Raw genomic sequence first — 12,205 nt, 5'->3', positions numbered from 1 at the left:
TTGTTGTTCCAACCAAAAAGAAGCCTGTAGCTGTATTCTTAAAAATTATTCAAGGTCACTAAAGCACATTTATTGATTCAACAGTCAACATTAGCTTTTAACTAAAATGTACATAAACCATGTAAGTACGATTATTTCTATGGATCTAAGTTATTGTTTTTTGGGGGGGAGTAGGGGGTGGTGGAAATAGTCTTTATTCAGGGATATTGGAGAATAGACCAGGCATATATTTCAATAAATGCTCCTTAAGATACTTTGTAATCTACACTGTTGGATAAATATCAGAGAAAAATCCTTGGAGTACATTAGTGGTTTGGGTAAAATGAATTCAAACATACTTTTAAATTACTTGGAATAGAATTATCTCATTCCCCTGCATTTGACATCTCTTAAAGGAGATGTGATAACTTGCCAGTGTGAATGTTTCTGGAAAAAGTATCAACTATTCACAATTATTTTCAATACTTAGATGCAGAAGACAAGAAGACCCTCGACACGAATAATATAACTAAGCATGACACCAGTAATTTAGCATGGCAGGTTGCTGAAAATTTAAAAGGGATACCCATTTTTATGTTGATTAGAATGCCATCATTCATCTGTTCTAGCTAATCTCAACAAGGAAAGGTATAGGGAAACTTAGATGTCTGCAGCTTTCAGAAATTGGTTCATCTGTTTCCAGGCTAAGTGAATTATTTATCTGTGACTCAGCACATCTCTGGCAATGGAGGCATATTATACAAATTTAAAATGAGTTTTTTAAAATTTATTTATACAACCAGGATACAAATTCAATTAAAATAAACAATTTGGGAAGATTTTTATTTCTGAAAGTTATGGATAATTTCTTCAATATAAAAATTCAGTATCTGCATTTTATGAACCACTTTGTATTTAGACTCCAATGCATTTTCAGTACTCGCCTTTTTGCATGTTAAATGGGATGAACTGCTATTAAATGCTCATGTATTGTACATAAAATCTCAGGAGATATTAGAGTAGAAAATGAAACAGAAAGGATAACAGCTAAAGCCACACTTTCTCTTTCCTAACAGAACCTCAATTTTTGTTTAGGTATCTGCTCCATTTCCAGCTCCAGAGGGAGTTCCTATTTGCCAATGGCATAAAAACATAGAATTTGTCTTGGTTATTCTTCTTGCTCCACAAGGTTGTGTGAACTACATTGGAATAATCAGAATAAATTTTATTCCACGTTTTGAGGAAAAGATATTTTGTTTTAGTGACCAAGAAGGTAAGTACCCCAGGTTGCCATTGGTATTCTCTTGAAAAGAAGTTGTCGTTAAGGCAAACAGAGTAGAGAGATGGACATTTTATTGAATCGTTGAATCACTGATGTTTATGTACTTGACCCTGCACTACCTCTAGTCTTCCTGGTGTGCAAGGAAATACAATTACTTATTGTTTAGGAAAGTTTAATTTAGTTTTTCTTATCAAAAATATTCAATATTCTAAGTAACATGGAAGCACGTCATTACCTATACTCAGGCCTTGGTTCATATCAAAATGTTTTGCTGTTGGACTAAGTCTTAGGCTAAAATAGGAACTAATCATAGTTCATGGTTCTTGTCTATATTGCAAGCAATAGAAATGTGAATATGTTTCGGTTCATATAGTGTAATCCAATTCTGAAGGGATTTACCAAACCATCTTGAGGAATATCAGGAGATAGCATTGTATATAGCTGAGAGACTCCAAAATCCTCTAAATTATGGAAAACCTCAAATATTAAAAAGCCTCAAGTATTAAAATCTCTTATAAGAAACACAGAGGCAAACAATAATGACTGAAACTCAAGAGAATTGGTTTGAAGTATAGCAGTTTTAGAGTGCTGAGATTCAAGGAGAAGTAATTTCTATAACATCTCCTCTCTGACTATTGAATGGTCATAGATGGCAATGGCCTTGTTGAAGTTTTCTGTACTGTTAAGGAATTGTGATTCAATTTCTTTGCAGAGCATAAGGTACTGATGAAAAATAGGACGAAAATTGTTTCTCTTAAGTGTGAGAAGTAGGAAATATATGATATATGCTTAAAATATCATTAATACAGTAATTTTACAATGCAAACTTAACCTTTACAAGTTAGGAAAATAAAAATCAATCATTGTTAAACAGTAAAGGATTTAGACTACTGTGAGATGATCAGAAGAAACACCAGGAAAGAAATAAAATCCTTAAAAAAAAAAAAAGCACAATCATCGTGATCCATGTATCAGAATATCAAGATTATTATTAAAGCAATAAAAAGGGTGCCAGTACAACATGGTGATGTAAGAAACTCCTGAAATAGGAAACTCCTCCCAAGGACACACTGAATCTATAGCTATACATGAAATAATTTTTTCCGAAAGAAATCCAGAAACTAGCTAAGCAACTCCTACACATTGGGTGAATGAGAAAATACCTACATCACTCACATTTAAATCGGTAGGAAAGGCTCTCATAATAAACTCCACTCCTGGCACAGAGGGAACTCCCATCTCCCAGCTTTTCTCAAATCCAAAGATTTGTATCCCACATCTAGCACTCCAACTTTTAAGACTGCCTCCTGTGGAATGGGATCCCAAAACATATAACTATGAAAGCCAATGGGGCTTGCTTGCAGCCACAAGACTCACAAGCCTACAGCAAAACAAAGAAATACTTCCCGATGCTCTTCGGAGGACTCACTACTGCTGTCCCTCGAGGCTCAGCACAGAGTGAGCAGTAGAAACCACCCATTTCCCAGTCTTTCCCTGAAAGAGGCCTGTTTGCCTTACTTTAATATTTTTATTATTTTTATTATCAAGATCAACCCATGTGTCACAAATGGCTATTTGCATATTTTAGAAGCTGCTCCTTGAGCTTCTCATTTAGCACAAGTCTAGAGGCTGAGTGTGATCCTTCACTCAAGCCCACCACAAATCACCAATATCTCCCTGGAAGGAGATATTTGCACATATGTCTGGTGCCCAGTTATTTTAGTTGCTGTCCAACAAACAGACCCCTTGATCTCCTGGTTCTGATAGCCAACAGAGTTTGCATTTACGAATTTCGGAGAACTGTAGTAAACAAAGAAACAATTATTAACAGGCTCAGGGAAACCCCCTCCCCCTACCACAGCTATACACTTGGGCCTAGCACAGAGGGAGCAGGTAAAAAAGCCTATCTCCCAGTTTCTTCATGGACGTCACTGTGGAGAAACCCGACAAACAATAGCTCAGCTAGGTGAGCAAGGTTAACATCAACAGTGATAAGTCATGTTGACAGTATGTACCCTGAATATGATGTGGTGAGAATGGCACTTTACCTCTGTGGTCTTTTTTCCCAAAACACATAGTCCTAGTCTAATCATAAGAAAAATAAGATAACAAGAAGTGTGCTGTGCTATACTTTTATTTTAAAAATATTCGAAACATTGCATTTCAATGAGTTTAGGTATCAAAAACCACGTTACTTTTTGAAATTCAACCTCTAAATTGTGCATTCGTTCATCAGCTATTTTCTTCACTCCTTTAGCCACATCTACGTCCCTCTCACACCCAAATTCTTAAAAACCTCAAAAGGCCTACTTACGGATGTCTTTGCTCTCTTTTGCCTTCTAGTTTTTCTATTTCCACCATTTTCCACTATTTTATTTTAATACTCTTCTAACACAATGATCATTCTCCCATCCTTTCTGCATTTAAGATTCTTTGTCTTCACCCATTATCTTCTCTCCAATCCAGAAATAACCAATAATTTTCCTTCAGGCCAAATCTATTTTAAGACTTGGGCCGTACCATTCTTTAAAATGAATTGAATATAATATTACTAAGCAATGCAAACTAACAGATTACTGATAAATGCAACAACATGGATGAATCTCAAAAACATTATATTGAGCAAAAAGAGCCAAACCTAAATTGGCTGTGTCATTCCATTTATATTAAGTTCTTGAAAGATCAATCTAAGTTATGGTGATAGAAATCAAAACTGTGTTACTTCCAGGGATGGGGAATTGACTGGAACTGAGAATAAGGGAATTTGGAGAAAGGTAATGGAAACATTCTACAACGTGTTTGTGGTAAAGGTTGCATTAGTATATACGTTTATTGAAATTTATTAAATTATATATTTAAATTCTGTGAAATTTATTTAATACAAATTATACCTAAAAATTTGGAGGAATACTCTAAGGTAAAAAGCTAACAAATATTGTTATAAATTAACGTTTGAGTAATTTTTTAAATGGCTGCTAACATTTTCAATTTAGAAATCTGTGTTACTGACTTTTTATATAAAATGTGAAGACCTAGAAATATTGAACCCACACTTTCATATAAGCCTAGCAGTTGGGCTAAGAACAAACAAATCTATATGATCTCAATTGGACATAGACCCCACAACTCTCCAATGTGTGCTGCATCCAACCAGTTTCATTCATTTATGTTATCTCTGCAGGCACATAGGTATTTAAGTTTGTGACTCTGGTCATATGCCTTCCATGCATTTACGGCTTTTTCTTTTGTTTGGTCCTTTGGTACAAATTCTAGTCTTTACTCCTGATATGACTGTTGTCCTTGTATTTGAGCAAACTGGGAGTATCTTAAGATGACACATAAATATAAACAGCATATTCACATTCTCATTGAAATGACAGACCTAGTTTATTTAATAAACTAGGCAGCGGACCTAAGCAGAGGCAAGACATTACCATTGCCCCAGATACCCTGGAACTAGGCACTTTTTATACAGGTACGAAGCTGTAATAAAATAATAAAAAATGCACAATGTTTATCCATAATGAAGGCACTATTTGATGAATGATTAACTTTTTTTCTGAGTTTAAATTTATAAACATATCAAATCCTAAAGTTTACATCATTAAAATCTCTCTGAGTATATCTCTGTGCACAGTGACATTTTTTTTCCAAAGGGCTTGCAATTAAGCACAGAACATGTAAGTGATTTCATTAATGAGATTTCCTGCTAGTTTAAAGTTATTCCATTTTTAAGGCTGCTTGAGCATTTTATAGGTCACAAAAATATTTTTAAAATTTCTTAATGGAAAAGTGACTGAAATAGTTTAGATCAAAATAAACTTCACCTTCCATCAGAGACATGAAACATTTCCATTCAGATGGAGGATTTTTTTTTTTTGGCTTAGATTCACCTGATGAGTAAGACATGAAAATCAGATTTCTAGCTTAGCTAGGGAATTTTATTTAGGAGATCATATTCCTCTCATTTCTATTCAAGTAGCATATCCAATGAAAACAGAAACACTGCAATTAAGTAATCATCCAGTTTCCTTGTAAAAATACATTATGTTTCAGATGGTATCAATGGGACATGATAAGCAATCCACAGGACATAGAAACAACATACTAGCAGAATGTTTTGAAACCTATTGTCAACAATATTTACTGATCATGGCAAAAGAGGGTAGAGGAGAATAAAAATAGTAATGACTGAAAAGGTCTGTTAGCAAATACCTATGGATTGCAATTTGAAAAGATATTTTCTTAACATTAAAAGGAAATGAATTTTAAGTAATCATGTTATTTGCTTCCCTGTAAACACCTCTGCTGATTCACTTATCTGGGTTGCTAGCCAACAGGGTCCCAGTTGCATTGTAGCATCGACAGTATAAAATATAATAATTTGCATTACCAAATTAGAGAGAAAATACAAATTAAACTGACTTGAATTTCTGCTTCTCACACTAGTGGTAAACAGGGGGATCTGGTTTAAAATATGGGATTTGGTTTTAGCCAAGTAATCTAAGCCCAAAGGGAAGTAAGTGACTAATAATGATACAATTTTCTTAGACACACTTGGAAGGTTCAGACAAATTTAAACTTTGAGTCATGTTGGTGAAATGAAATAGGGTGAGGAGGGAAAAGAGAGAAGAAGGTGACATTGAAATCAATTGTGTGTTCGTGTTTACAAATGTTGGCCTGGATTTAGAGCTTTCGGGAACAGAGTTAAATTATACCAGGCCAGAGCCCTGAATGGATTTGTGCAGTGAGGCACTTGTCAAGTTCTAGAAAAATGCTTCCAAAGCATTCATGGCCTTTCCCACCAAACTAAGTCAGTGGTGTTTGGACATTAAGTTTGTTTTTAAATGGTTATTAGACATCGTAAAGTAATCTTTAATTTCTTCCTGCATGAAATAGCCAAGGGAGAAACAAATTTAAGAAACTGAATTGTCCAGATTATTGTCTAAATTTTCTGAATCTGATAGAATACAAATATATTCTTTAAACTTCATCTCTAATGCAATTAAAGATAGTGACTTGAAACCCCTAAGTATTGAGCATCTACTATACTTTGTGCTTAATATTAATTATCTGATATAATCTTTGCTATGTGTTTATGAAATAAGGTTTAATTCTATTTTACTCTCATTTACAAATGAGGAAACTGAGATTTTAATTTGTTCAGTCACTATGCTAATAAGTGGATGATTTGGGATTTAAATTCTGATCCGTCTTACTCTAGAGTATTTTAAAATACATGTTGTGACATCTTGCTGCTGGGATACTGATCAACCTTTTTTTAAAAAATAAAATAATTTGCAATAGAACAAGGCAAAGTAGAAAATATTAGATGGCAACACAGGTAGTAACAGTTCATGAAACTTTTCTTTCTGATGTGTATGTATGTGTACAGCCTGTGTATAATGATCTAAAATAAAAATATACTTCTTACTGTATCACAGTAAAAAAGAAGTTTGAAAAATATTGCAGTCTATACTCTCGAATCAAAATAATCTGTGGCAATTATAATGTGCAAAAAAAAAAGAAAACCCCTAAAATAAAGTACTATAACTGGAAGATTTAATTGGTAACTTCCTCAGCTTTAGAGGCTGTGTGGGCTATTTTTTGTTTTCTCTTTCACTAGATATATAAGCAGATATCTCTCAGATAATTCTCTGGATTCTGCAACTCAGAGCTTGAGTAACAACTGTGTGGTACTCAAGTATACAAAAGATCTCATTTGATTCCAAGTAACACTGTGAGTTAGGGCTTATATAAATATTAGAGACAGAAAACTGAACTTAACTATCTTTCCCAAAGTCATCCAACTAGTCCATCACAGAAAGAGAAACTAACTTTGGACCCTGTGATGTCATGTCCCCTTCCCACACTGCCTTTAGATGGCATATAGCAGGTTTTGTATGTACACACAGCTTTTAGGTTCAGAGCAGAAAACAGGACACTTAAGAAGTGTGGGACTTTAAATAGGTGAATTGTATGATATGAGCATTATATCTCAATAAAACTGGTAAAAATAATGCACAACTATATCTTAATTTTTTTTATCCATGTACATATTAACTCTAACATTTGTAACCTAACATTTGTAAGCCTGACACAGGAGTAAAACTGTGGTTCCACATGCCACATATCCAAATATTTAAAAGTTATAAATTGAGTGAACAAAACTGTTAGCTAAAATATGTCTTTCTACTTGCCTTGACAAATGTACCTCTAAATTACAAGTATATTTAAAAATAAATAAAACAATAATTTTTGAATGACTATAAGACAGTAAAAGATGAAAGATGCCAAAATTTAAGTATTGTTACATTTATCTGGATTTTCTGATAGAGCAACATTGTTTGAATGAATAATAAAATGAACTCATAAAATTTATAATTTTTATATATTTATACCACAAAATATATTTTTCTTGCCTTCATTGCTGCAAAATCACCAATTACATGATTATAATTAAGACATTCATCTCATTTATGTTCTTCTGATCACAGTAATGATTTTAAGAGTTAAAAAAATAAAATGTGATGATATTAAAAATGTAGAGAATTTACATTTATTTTTGCCAAATATTATAGTGTCAATATTATTTTTCATTTTTTAATTATTATTTTTCTATGATATACAAGGTATTAAAAGTCTGAACTATTAAAAAAAAAGTGTGAGTCCTTAGAGTGTCGCTAGTGTTGATAAGATGCTATGCTTTTTATACTATATAATCATAAAATTGATGTTATGTGATCATTTTTATATATAAAAATAGTAATAGCTACACACACACACACACACACACACATCTTTCTTGATTTGACAGCACCAACAAAATAAATTAGTGCAATCATTCAATTTAAAAAGCATTAAGTAACAGAGTTCTGCAGTCTCAAAATTACCAGTTTGTCAGAGACTGAAGACTCCTCCAATGCTCTTGACCTTAGTGGGAGTAGGAAGAAGGAATGAAATTGGGTCTATTGTCAATAAGATAATAACCGATGGATGAGGAAACTTAATTCAACAGCAATATATGATAATGAGGAGCTTCAATAGTTTATTGCTTTTTATAAATATTTGCTCCTTCTGAACTATATGAAACATTATTTGTAACTGGAAGAATAATTTGATTTGAATGTTCATTTAATTGACTCATCTGAATCTACACATAGGAAAATCAATTTTATTGTAACTATATGGTTATTTACTAATCTAGTCAATTTGTTGAGTAGAGGCAATCTGAAAGGCAATACAATACATAGGACATCTCTGGAAATATTGCAATGCATAGTTTAGTGCTAAATATGTAATAGGCATGTATATAAAAATGATACAAATGTATATTTATACATGATGTATCTGTTTAATTGGCTAAAACATATTTAGATGCACAAACAAGAAATCAATGTGAAGGAAATACCATAGCCACGGTGTTTAGGAAAATACTAGTGAGAGAAGCATGAAATACTGTATTTAACTATAACTCACAAATTTTCACTTGCTTTTGAGATGGCTTTTCTGGGAATACTAATATAGCACTTAGCTATTACTATCTTCATCTCTATTTCTAGGAGCTAGTATCAGAAGATGAAATGCTACAGGGTTATTATTGTTGGCAAAATATCAGGTGTTTCAGATGTCAGTATTCACTGGTAGCATGTGAATTTTATGAGGATAAAGAGTTGGGATTATGTCTCTGTGTTATATATAAAGTTATGTCACGGTTAGAATTATTTATCTGCCACCAAACAATCTCAAAATGCAGCTGTAATATAAGAGAAGACAATTGGATTTAGAGTTAGAAGACTACACCGAAATAAAAAAGCTAGAATTTACTAGCTGAGTTACATTGACAATTAATTATGCTTCAGTTTCTTCCACTGAAAATTGTAGATGATACTTCCTTTATGTTGTAATAATAATTTGAGGTTGAATTATAAAATTTCTGATATTTGATCATTTTTATATACAAAAATGGTCATTTCATTTAGATCAACCTAATAGTAATAGCTACACATTTATTGAATCTTCTGTCTTATAGGCACTTTGAATTGTTTTACATGTTCTAGTAGGTTACAATGGTGGCTTCAAATTTTTACTCCTCCCTGTATCTGTGCCCTTTGCAATATTAGTGTCCTGCTGTCAGGAGTGGGCTAACCCAACCTGTCCCTTGTGTCTGGGCTCACCAACTTGACTTATTTTTTGTCAATGGGATGTTAGCATGGGTGAGCAAGCATAGAGGCTTGAAATGAACTTTAGCAATGGGGCTTGCCCTCTTGTGTCCTAAAAATATGTCCAGGATAGACTGTTAGGGAATGAGACACATCTAGAACAGAGTCAAGGACACTTAATTATCCAAGACTAGGCCATCTTGGATCAAATGACATCCAGACAGCTCTGAGACTTATTCAGACCAGGTATGATTAGTGTAGCCAAACTCTAGCAAACCTTCAGCTATAAACTTTTAGTTGTAAACCACTGAGGATTTCTATCAGTACACATATTATAACTAACAGATATAAATGATTATCTCATTCCATTCATATTACAAATCTATGAACACTATTATCATCCTCACTGAAACTGAGGGTCCTTATGAGTTTGATTAAATTTACTTTTAAATCCTGGCTCTAGAAATTATATCCCTTTCTCTCCATGTCCATCAGAGACCTAACCTTTCTCCGCAGTAGTCAGCAGAAGACAGTAGCCCAGACCTGACTAATGGTCACAGGATCCAGATATGTGACGGGCTAAAGATAACATCTTTACCTAAGTTATGTTTCGGCTCCTGAGCCCTAAGGTGGAATGACCGCCTGGCTACTTCCCCATAAGGCCAGACAGAGGGATGCTGGAAAAGACCTCAGAACTGTCCTCAAGACCTGAGGAAATGATTCGTTACCCTAACCTCAGCTCCCAGCACGATCCTGACCCCCTAACACACAGTGTCTTGAAATTTTGCCCAAACAATCTGTAACCCACACACCATCTGTGAGTTTGGGCTTTTGAGCATGAGCTTCCTGTTCTCCTAGAAGGCGTCATTCATCAATAGCCAATGTTTCTCCACTGCAATTCTCAGTGTTTAGTGTTTGGCTCTGCTAGTGCTGAGTAGACGAACTCTTTCTGTTCTGTAACATCACTGGACCAAAGAAGGCACTGTGACCCAGAGAAAAGTTTAGTAAATCACTCTGGGCATACTAACAGACAATAAATGACCGAGGAAGTTTTTGAAATTAAGAAGCCTGGCTCCAGCGGCCGTATTCTAACAAGTACACTAAACAGCTTTGTTCTTATGAAGTTGAAATGAGATTTTTTTTTAAAGTGCTTTGTCAATGTTAAAGCACACTAAAAATATAAATCATTATTATGAAGCTGCAACTCTTTTTCAAAGATGCTGTAAAATTCGAGCTAAGTTTTTCCTTTGTCTCATAAAAAAAGAAACCCTAGGCAAACATTAGATGATTTAAAATGCACTCTTCTTTGATATGCCAGTTACATAGGGAAAACTGATAAATGGTGAAATTTCACATGCCATCTTCCTTCTGAATCAGTGATAGACCGCTGCTATTTGCTAGGCAACTACCAAGTAAACAGAAAAATAAAGCCACGGTTTTCTTGGCAAGTGTCATTAAAAATAGATTAAGTTTACAGTAAATGTGATCTGTAGCATAGATCATACAAGCAAAAAACCTGAAGGGGAAATGAAGGCATTAATAAGATATTTCTTAATTTTATGAAGCGTTACACACATCAGACCACCGAACCAAAATAACCTAGGGGAATAGCAATGAAACAGGGCATTTATTCTTTAGCTTTGAGGAGGCATGCAAATACAAATGGTGCAAAACAAGAAGCTGATTATGCCTGTAAATTGGAATAAACATAAAAAAAGAAAAGTCTGGAGATGCTAATAGGCATTAGGTTTATGAGATGTGACTTTATTTACATGGGATATTCTGTATGGGCCTGAATTTTTAAAATTCCATTAGATTTTTCATCTTTACATATATTGAACCTCCTCCCCAAAGTTATTAATTTCTTCAAAAAATAAAACTAGACAGGGGATTAAGAGGTACAAATTGGTAGTTACAAAATAGTCATGGAATATAGAGTATAGCATGGGGAATGTAGTCATTAGTATTGTAACAACTATATGTATGGTGTCAGACATGTACTGGATTTATTGGGGTGATCACTTCGTAAGTTATATAAATATTTAATCACCGTGTTGTACACCTGAAACTAATATAATATTGCATATCAACTATAATTGAAAAATAAAAATATAAAAATTAAAAAAATAAAATGAATGCTGCAGTAGGTGAAATGAATAATGGGGAGAACTGGAAGGAGACAGGACTCTGTGGAAGTACTTGCCTAAGTTAAGTAAGGGATGACTAGAAGAAAGGACTTTTTAATTTGGAGGCTTTTGTCTGCAGTATTCTTTTTATTATTTTTAAAGAACACAGAAATGACACCTTTTAAAAAACAGAAAGAAAAAAATGAACTTAGAAGAAAAAACAAAAAGGAGCCCAGTAGAAATGGATTAAACAGAATAGGAAAATAGAATTCTGCTTTGGAGAGCATAACTAAGACTTACATGATTTATACAAAACCTTTTGTTTCATAAATGTCTCCAAAAACAGAAGACAGTAGCCCAGACCTGACTAATGGTCACAGGATCCAGATATGTGACGGGCTAAAGATAACATCTTTACCTAAGTTATGTTTCGGCTCCTGAGCCCTAAGGTGGAATGACCGCCTGGCTACTTCCCCATAAGGCCAGACAGAGGGATGCTGGAAAAGACCTCAGAACTGTCCTCAAGACCTGAGGAAATGATTCGTTACCCTAACCTCAGCTCCCAGCACGATCCTGACCTAACACACAGCAGTGTCTTGAAATTTTGCCCAAACAATCTGTAACCCACACACCATCTGTGAGTTTGGGCTTTTGAG

The sequence above is a fragment of the Pteropus alecto genome, unplaced genomic scaffold (genome assembly GCF_000325575.1).
Source record: "Pteropus alecto unplaced genomic scaffold, ASM32557v1 scaffold272, whole genome shotgun sequence".
Taxonomy (NCBI): Eukaryota; Metazoa; Chordata; class Mammalia; order Chiroptera; family Pteropodidae; genus Pteropus; species Pteropus alecto.
Note: the sequence above shows the minus strand (reverse complement) of the source record.